General features: G+C 46.4%; 1 long non-coding RNA gene across 1 annotated transcript; it reads left to right on the top strand.

Moving 5' to 3' along the window:
- Positions 1 to 1,601: 1,601 nt before the first annotated feature.
- Positions 1,602 to 3,315, top strand: LOC146025704 (uncharacterized). The gene is made up of 3 exons (XR_014454268.1): positions 1,602 to 1,672; positions 2,684 to 2,796; positions 3,085 to 3,315. It is a non-coding gene; the product is annotated as an uncharacterized LOC146025704 (long non-coding RNA).
- The last annotated feature ends 5,958 nt before the right edge of the window (positions 3,316 to 9,273 follow it).

Here is a 9,273-nt window from a genome sequence, read left to right as displayed (position 1 = left end):
AAAGGGTGACATTCTATGGGATAAGATTTGTGTTTTTTGGCGATTATTAGTAAAAAAAATGGCGACATCGCATTTTTCCTTGAAATCGCATATTTAATAGGATTTGGCCCAGAACTCACTTTGGTCAAGTGCACAAATGGTTAATTTCAGCACAGGTGCACTCAATTTCACTCAGAAACACCCCTACATATACCCCATCATCATTAATGACACCTGTGAGGGTTTGAGACATGGAGATTTTGCAGAGTGGTTTGGAGTTGCTGATTTGTGATGTGGCCCATTTGGAGGAGCTGCGCAGGAGGGAGGAAGCTGCACACCAGATCCAGGTAGCCCCCAGACTACTGCGTACCCCACGTATGTATCGTGCTCGGCTGTACCTGGACTCCCTCTCGGATCAATAGGTTGTGGGGAAGTTTAGGCTGAACCGCAATAACCTGTTGGACTTATATGAGCAGGTGAGAGATGATTTGGACCCATTCGGGGGAGGCAACTATGCAGTGTCTGGGCTGCAGAAATTAATGTGTACCCTCTACTAGTTGGCCACTGGCTCCACTCAGTCTGTGACCTCATGGTCCTTGGGGGTATCACAGTCCACTTTCTCTAAGCATTTTACTCAAGTGTTACTTGCTTTAAAGAAGTTGTGGCGGACATACATCAGATTCCCACATTCTGAGTTGGAGTGGCAGGACCACAAGGTGGCTTTCTATAGACTCTTAGCATTCCCTCACGTGCTGGGAGCTATAGACTGCACACACATTGGGATTAGGGCACCGCACGTGTGTGGCCACGTCTATGTCAATAGGCGTGGGCGGCACTCCCTGAACGTGCAGGTTGTATGTGATGCTCATCTGAAAATCCTAAGTGTTGTCGCAGGCTTTCCTGGGAACTGCCATGACGCCTATATTCTGAGGCACTCAGCCCTTTGCAACCGATTCAACCAACAACAAATGCCAGAGGGCTGGCTACTTGGTAAGTACATTTTTACATACTGTATTACTCCCTCTGTCCTTATTTGTACCTGCTCAAATGTGTGTGTTTCCAGTTTCACAAGCATATTGCTCTTGTCCCAGTGTCTCCTGTTTGCACAATGCACATACCTTACCATATAAGGCAATAACTTCCTATCTGTGTTTTAGGTGACTCAGGATATGGGTGTGTTTCCTGGCTCATGACACCTTTGCGCTCCCCAGAGGTCCCTGCACAGCACTGGTATAATGAATCCCATATTGTAACCCGCAATGTGGTGGAGCGTACATTTGGCGTATTGAAAAGTAGATTCCGGTGTTTGGACCGGTCATCGGGTACGCTGCTTTACCACCCAGCAAAAGTAGTGATGATCATCCAGGCTTGCTGCATGTTACACAACATAGCCCTGTCCCAACCTGCCTATGTGGAGGAGGAACATGCAGCAGTCGTGCAGGAAGCCCAACCTACCACACCTCGGGTAGTGAGGGGTACACAGAGGCGGAATCTGGTGCGTACACAAATCATCAGGCGTTACTTTTCTGGTAAGCACATGTGCCCTGTATTCTAACATGTACCTTTGCTGTAAGTGTACTCATAAACAAATTATTTAGCAATACCATCTGTTTCCACCCACATTTTGCCTAATACACAGAGCCCAACTGATGCAGCTGGTGGTGCTGACCTATCCCTTGCTGTAATCAACCTTGTAAGTACATTTGTAACATGTATGAATTAATTTTGCTCTAAAACATGGCTCACCTGGTGTTGTGGAACTACACGTGCCAGCATGCCCTGACACACAATAACCATTACAGTCCAAACAATGAGTGCCAGAGCTTGCTGGAATATGTAGTTCCACAACCTTTGATGGGCTAGAAGTTACCCAACACTACTTTTCAGCAATCCCATTGTCATATACCATTACACTATGTCATATTTCACACAACAATTGCTTTAAAAATAATACACAGACAAAATGGTATGCGTTTAGACATTTTTACTGGAGTATAGTATGTCATAAACAACCTGCATTTTTGTCACTCAAACATTCAAACTGTCGGGGGATGTAACAAGATGTATTGCATATTAGATGCAAATTAAAAATGTATAAAAAATATGAAGTATTTTCTCCCAATATCAGGCCACCCTAAACCACTTCTTGAAGCTGCACCCAGGCCACCCTGGGTCCTAATACTCCGACGGGGTGGGGAAGTGGGGGAGCCACTTACTGGGGTGCTAGATACACTACTCAGTGTAGATGCTGCTGCACCTATGACATTGCCTTCCATCTGCTGAAGTTGTGCCTGCATACCTATTAAGGCATTGGTCTGCGCTGTGCATGATTGGCTAAGTGCAGCTATACTTTGCACAAGGCTGCCAATATGACTATTCTGTTCCCTTACAGCAGAAATAAGATCTGCAAAACGGGTGTCAATGCTATTAGCCATGCGCACATGAGTACCTACACCAACCGGTACACTCCTTGAAATTTTTCTTAATTGAAGAAAAGTGTGACGCATGTACCCCTGGATGTTCCCTATTTGCAGGCTTTGGGAGGCCATAAATTCATTTTGTTTCTCCTTGAAATTTACCAAGAAGTTAGCTACTTGTGCAGCAGAAGCTGCTGTATGGGGTGTGTTTGTGGGTGGGGGTGGGTTGGGAGTCACCCCACTTGGGGGAAGATCACTCTGTGATGACGTCTGTATTCCCTCCTCAGCCACAAAGGTCTCCATGGGTTCGAGAATGATGTCCATTTCGTCCAGCATCATCATAGAGGATTCTGTTGGTTGTGTTCCTAGTTGTCAAGTACCTGTGGATACAGATGAAGAGGTAAGTACTGATGCATATATAGGCCAGTCTCTCTTCAGTACTGTTTTTGAAAGGGCTTGAGATGCTGAACGCACATACCTAGGGGTATTATGTACTTACACATGTACCCCGATACTGCATGTAACATTGACATTAATAATAAGTGAGATGGCTAGGTCAGATTACATTCATTTACATTGCAATGTAGCAGCAGGAGATGAATGTAGTGTGAGATATTGTTGATGTGACATGGGTGTGTTTACTGTATGTGTAATGGCCTGTTTTTTGTTCATTTACCTGCTTCCACAGATTCTGCTCCAACGGGCCTTCTTTTCTTTGATGCGTGAGCACTTCGGGACGGACAATCTGTGAAAGGAAAGATGGGCAGCCATTATGTACCTTGCAATGGATAAGCATTTATGCCAAAAATGCATTGAAATGACATTACTGGACAATACTTCCTTTGGTTAAGGACTACATTATTTAGTCCCCACATTATTTGACATATGTTTTTCACCTGAATTTTTAGTTAGATTATTATTAAACTATTTGACACATTACAACTGGTGGATAATCTTTGGTATGTAGGCATGGCAGCTAAACCACCAGTACACCAATGTTTTTTCGGCCACATGCATGTTAAGCTGCTAGAAATAATGTTAAAGTGTTGATCAATATCAGCAGTTAGGCCCAGCATTATGACCAATTTGAAAGTAGGAGCAGGCAATTTTTTGTGCTTGACCTTGCTGGGCTATGTAGTTCCACAGCAGCACTTTACTTAGCATAACAATACAAGTGAACATTACAGTTTGAAAACATTGCCATGTATGTTTAAGATTGCATGTGGTCACACTTACCAGCTCTGGATGGTGTTGGCGGCCTATCGGTATCCGCGACGTGCATGCCAGGCAGGACCTCAGGGGGTATGATTCTTTTGAGCTTGACCTCATAGGAAGTGTAGCAGACAGTGGTGGGGCTTCCTCTGCCAGTCTTGGTGGCCTCCTCCAACTCCATGGCCATTTTACTTTTGAGCTGTCTCTTGATGTCGTTGAACCTCTTCTTGACATTTCTGACCAGGCGCTTGTGCTGACTTACAGCGTTCACCGCCTGGGTGATGTCCTTCCACATAGCCCTTTTCCTCTGTGCAGTGCTCTTGTGGTGACTTTTCCCTCAAACACGGGTATGATAGCCCGGACAAGCGCAGCATTTTCCTCGTAGGAGAATCTGACCTTTCTGCCACTTTTTGTGTGGCCAGCTTCTACCTCCTCCTCCTCATTTTCTACTCCAGCCATGTACCCCTCCTCCTCCATGCCAGTGTCTTCCTCCTCCTCACCTCCATCTTCCTCCACCTCTGACATGTGGCACTCCTGCAGCTGCTCTGGGGTATGGAATAGGTCCTGGGTTTAGGATGGGGTTTGCCAGCGGATCCTCCACCTCCTCCTGCTGGACTGGTCTGCCAGGGCCTGGTCTGGGGCTGGCCTTGCTGTGGCCATGCTGCCTGCCACACTGCTGCCACTCCCTGTAATGGAGGACGACCTCAGCAGTCCTCTGCTGCCTCTCCCACTTGGCTGGCTGCTGCCACTGCTCCCTCTGCCACTTCTCCCTCTGCCACTGCTCCCTCTGCCACTGCTCCCTCTGCCACTGCTCCCTCTGCCACTCCTCACTCTGCCACCAACACCTCTTCCTCTGCTCACACTGCCACTGCTCCTCTCCATGCTCCTTACTTCCTATCAAAGAGTGAAATGGCGCCAGTGCCCCTTTATATAGGGGGTGTGATGCATAATGGAGCGGACAGAGGTGGGCCAATAGGTTGGAGGTTCTTAGTCATGCGGAGACAGTTTTGTAAATCGCACTCCGGTTGGTCCAAAACTCGCACATGACCGGCGGAAGAAATCACACTTTTTTGTGTCATAAATTCGGACCACTTCGCCGCAAATCGCACTACATCGCACTTTTCAGCCTCCAAATCGCATCCCATTAAATATGCGAATTATTACCAAAAAATGAGAATTAAAAAAGTGCGAATAGCGGCGATGTGGTGCGAGATAAAAAAATGCGCATTTATCTCATCCCATAGAATGTCACCCAAATTGTTAGTTGCAGATATACAGATTCTGCTGTTTAAAATCTATCACAGTAATTAGTCCATTTGGTTTGGGTACTTGTTTCCTAGAATGGCACCCACTGCGCCAATTGCTTAGAGGGCTATTCTGCGTAAAAAAATCACATCGCATGGGTCATTTTAGTAGCATGCGATGCGATGCAATTTTTTTAAGTTAATTTATTCACTGCTTTTATGTCCCCAGGCCATCTCATCGCATCACATCGCACCTCACGCAAAAATGCATGCACGTCCCCCCCTCCCCCTCCAGGGTTTGTGGATCAATTAAGATGTTTGTGCTGCGGGGAGGAGGGGGGGTGGTGTCAGGACTCGGGTGAAGCTGCCCAGTGCCGCCGGGGGTAGAAGGGCTGTCCGCCACCACTGCAGTGCTGAAGGGAGGAAGGGGGTGTGTCGGGAGTAGCTGTCCCCCCGTGCATTGCGGTAAACGGCGCCCGCACCCCGCTCCGTGCCATGGAGCAGGTCGGCGGCAGCCACATCCACCACCCCCCCTTCCTGAAACAGGTCAGAGTGGGAGGGGAGCGGGTGGGGGATATTTTGCCTGGGACGCTGACAGGGCTTGCACCGGCCCTGCTCAGCATGGGCCTGAAGTCACCCTGTGTTTATGGGGCTGTAGGTTGGTCCAGTGCTGGTACATGTGCAGTGCTTATAAACTGGCTCAATGTTTTATTACCCACATTGAATGTAAATAAACCTGTTAGTGGCTCACTGTGACTTTCCTCTGTTCATTTTTTTATTACAATTGATGAAACTATCAGTAGGGAGATTCAATGAAGATGACAAAATGCAAAATACATTTCTACCATTCAGTATTATATTTCCTTTTCTTCACCCACATGATTTGGTTGTGTGTCCTCAGCATCACACCCTGCAGATGTGCGGCACAGAAGCCGGCACCTGGATGTCAGCTGTCTCCGAGCACTAGATTTTTATTTCAAAGTAAATATTCAAAAGATGGAAATATCATTATAGGTGGAATATTCACAGGCAATAGCTGGGTTACAGGTTATAAAGAACAATACAGGAGACTAGCCGTATGTTTAGGGTAAGTATAATATAATACATAATATGTAACATCTGATATGAGTAATAATAATAATAATAATGATATTTATATAGCACTTTTCTCCCAATAGGACTCAAAGTGCTTCACCATTGTCTTTACAGCTCAAAATATAAAACAAGCTTAACAGTAGATATCAGTAAAATGCTTGAGTAAATAGGTATGTCTTTAGTCTTTTTTTTAAAGGATTCTACAGTGGGGGCTTCTCGCACTGTGCGAGGAAGAGAGTTCCATTGAGTTGGAGCCACAAAGTTGAAAGTTCGACCCCCAGATGAATTCAGGGAGATTCTGGGTACTGTTAGTAGTCCTTCTTCAACGGATTGTAGTAATCGAGTAGGAGAGTAAGGAATCAGCAGCTGCTGCAGGTACCTTGGGCCTTGGTCATGTAGGGCCTTGAAAGTGAGTAAGCCAATCTTGAAAACAATTAAACATTTTTACAGGTAGCCAGTGAAGGGAGTAGAGAATGTGAGTTATGTGGCAGGAGCGGGGCTCGTTAGTTAATAGTCTGGTGGCTGCATTTTGTACCAGCTGCAAGCGGTGCAATTCTTTTGATGGGAGACCCAGGTAGAGAGCATTGCAGTAGTCTAGGCGTGAAGATATCAATGCATGTATGACTTTAGGCAGGTCTTCTGAGGGAATTAGGTGCTTGATTCTGGCTATCCTCCTTAGATGATAGAATGAGGATTTGATTGTGGCTGGTACCTGATGTTTAAGTGTCAGGCCATTATCCAGGACAACACCAAGATTCCACCCATGATCAGAGTTTTTTGTGCTGTGCCCCCCAACGTAAGACCTGTTAGTTGTCTATGCTGCCATCTTGTCCTGTGATTTATCATCTGGGTACAGTCTCAGCCAACTGCCACTCATCCACTCCTGGAGCTCAGCTAGGCAGCCATTTAATGTTGTTATTGTGTTATCAGTGCCTGGAGCAAAGGACAGTTGTGTATCATCTGCATAGCAGTGGTAGACCAGGCCATGACGTCTGATTATGTCACCCAGTGGGAGTATGTATACTGCAAAAAGCATGGGAGATAGTATAGAGCCCTGTGGGACACCACAAGACAACGGCACTGGTGGTGAAGAGTATACTCCCGATGCAACTCTCTGTGACCTGCCAGCGAGAAATGATTTGAACCAGCTAAGGACTGTGCCACCCAGGCCACAGAAATTCTTCAGGCGCTCAATTAGAATCCCACGGTCAACTGTGTCAAATGCTGCAGAGAGGTCCAGAAGGATTAGGATTGAACAGTCTTCTCTATCCCTTGCATTTAGAAGATCATTGAGCACACATACAAGAGCTGTTTGGAGTATGGAGTATATACTGTATCTGTGTTATTACAGGGTCGGCAGCATTACCAACTTTCAAGAACACTGGTGCTAGTGTTTGCATTTTTATTATTTTCAACTAACTGATCTACCTGGCATTACTTGGGTTTGGTTGTGCAATTAGCATCACTTGAAATTTATCCTTGACAGCTCTTCCTACAGACCCAGAAGTTGCCTGCCTGGTGTCATCTGAAGTTTTCATCCAAATCTGTCCAGTGGAAGGCCCTGAACATGCTCCCCATGCCCATGGTGTGCCAGACATACACCTCTCTGCGGTCAACTCCCAGATCTAACCACATTTTTTTCTTAAACCCCATGTCCTCTCTCCCTTCTATGCTATGCACAAATGCGCATGCCCATGCGAAATCGCGGGGGAGTGAGGCGACCAAAATAAGGCCCTTTGTACATATTTTAAATACATTCTGGTGTAGTGAAGGGCACAGTCCAGTGTCCACAATGTTTCACGGAGTCTGTGGTGTAAATGAGATGCCACTTTAAAGGATTAGTCGCTGCACCAAATTACTTTCCATGACTCTCTCACATCTTGGTGTCACACACTGCATGGCGTTTGGAGGCTAGATGTGTGAGGACATCTCTGGAGAAGGGGTCTCTTGTTCTCTAGCAACTTCTTGCATCCAGAGTAATAGCTACTGTATATAGGCCGCTTGATTAGAAAAGCCCATCTCCATATGTCCTATGGTGTCTGGCATTCCCCGTACAAGGAAAAGGTTCTCATTTACTGTAAATTTTTCTGGACCGATATACGCAAGTGGCGGATGGCAGCTCTGGTGATCGGCAAGCTGCGATCATCGGATCTTACTGAGCCAACCAGAATCACCCCCATAATCTGGTCTTTACTCACCATTATAATACTTTTGATTTCTCCAACTCTGTGTTTCCCATCTTCCAGGAAGATACCTGTGCTTTTTTTTTTATAAATACGGGGGACCCCTACATCTTTTGTCCCCATAATTTTGGAACAAGGACTCGTCCAAGAGCCCACTGCTGGTTCTTTAAATGCAGGGAACCACTACATAATTGTATTTTCTGTATTATTAACCAGCACTTGATCAAATAGCCCTGGGCTGTTTATGCTTAGAAGGGGGACCCTATGCAGCTTTACCACTTTCTTTACAGTTACACACAGAAGCATTGCACAAATCTGACTGATCCGTGTGATGTGTCACCGTCTGTAAACTCGGCAGACAAATATGAATCACTTCACCATCAGCAAACACGAAACCTGAAAACACGACAGGTTTAGTAGTACCCCTTTCAGACATACCACTTGGGATTTTAAACCCGGTACATTCCCGAGTTTTAAAAAATCTCAGTTCAATTGCAGGACCCGGGAATTAGGTCAACTAGAATCCCGGTAATAGCCTTTCAGACATACGCTAGTCCCGGGAAGCAGAATAAAGAAGTGCCCGGAACAGACAAATGGTTGGCAGAAAGAAGATAGAAGAAAACAGGTGTACAGATGGAGCAGGTCTCATGCCTGCATGGGCTAGCGATAGAATTGTCAGCCCCTACCAGCCACCAGGCCCCGCCTTCCATTGGAAGGGGGTGTGCTCAGGAGCGGCTCATACGCCCAGTTCCGACGGAGCTCCCCGCCGGTCTCCGCCAGTCGCCGCCACCCCCCGCAACCCTCCTAACCCTTCCGGTCTCCCTGAAGTGGAGACAGGTAGGGTCCCGCCGCCCAGCCGCCAAGTGACTGGGATGCGCCTGCATGTAAGACGCATGCGCGTCCCAGTCTAATGGAGTCACTCTTAGCCAGCGCTTGCCAGTGAGGACATTCTGGCGAGCACATGCATTGAATGAGAGGGGTTCCATCTGTATGTATATACTCAAATCCATACTATATGCTTGACAGGTAAAGGTCCCCCTTTCCCTATACATTGGGTGACTTGGGCAGATGTCTTATAACAACAGTAGTATTAATTACACACATTTTATTATTCATTTTTAGTGTAACCTACAGGGAATACAG

This window comes from Crinia signifera, chromosome 1 (assembly GCF_055691185.1).
Source record: "Crinia signifera chromosome 1, ASM5569118v1, whole genome shotgun sequence".
Classification (NCBI taxonomy): Eukaryota; Metazoa; Chordata; class Amphibia; order Anura; family Myobatrachidae; genus Crinia; species Crinia signifera.
Note: the sequence above shows the minus strand (reverse complement) of the source record. Positions and strands in the feature narration are given on the sequence as shown.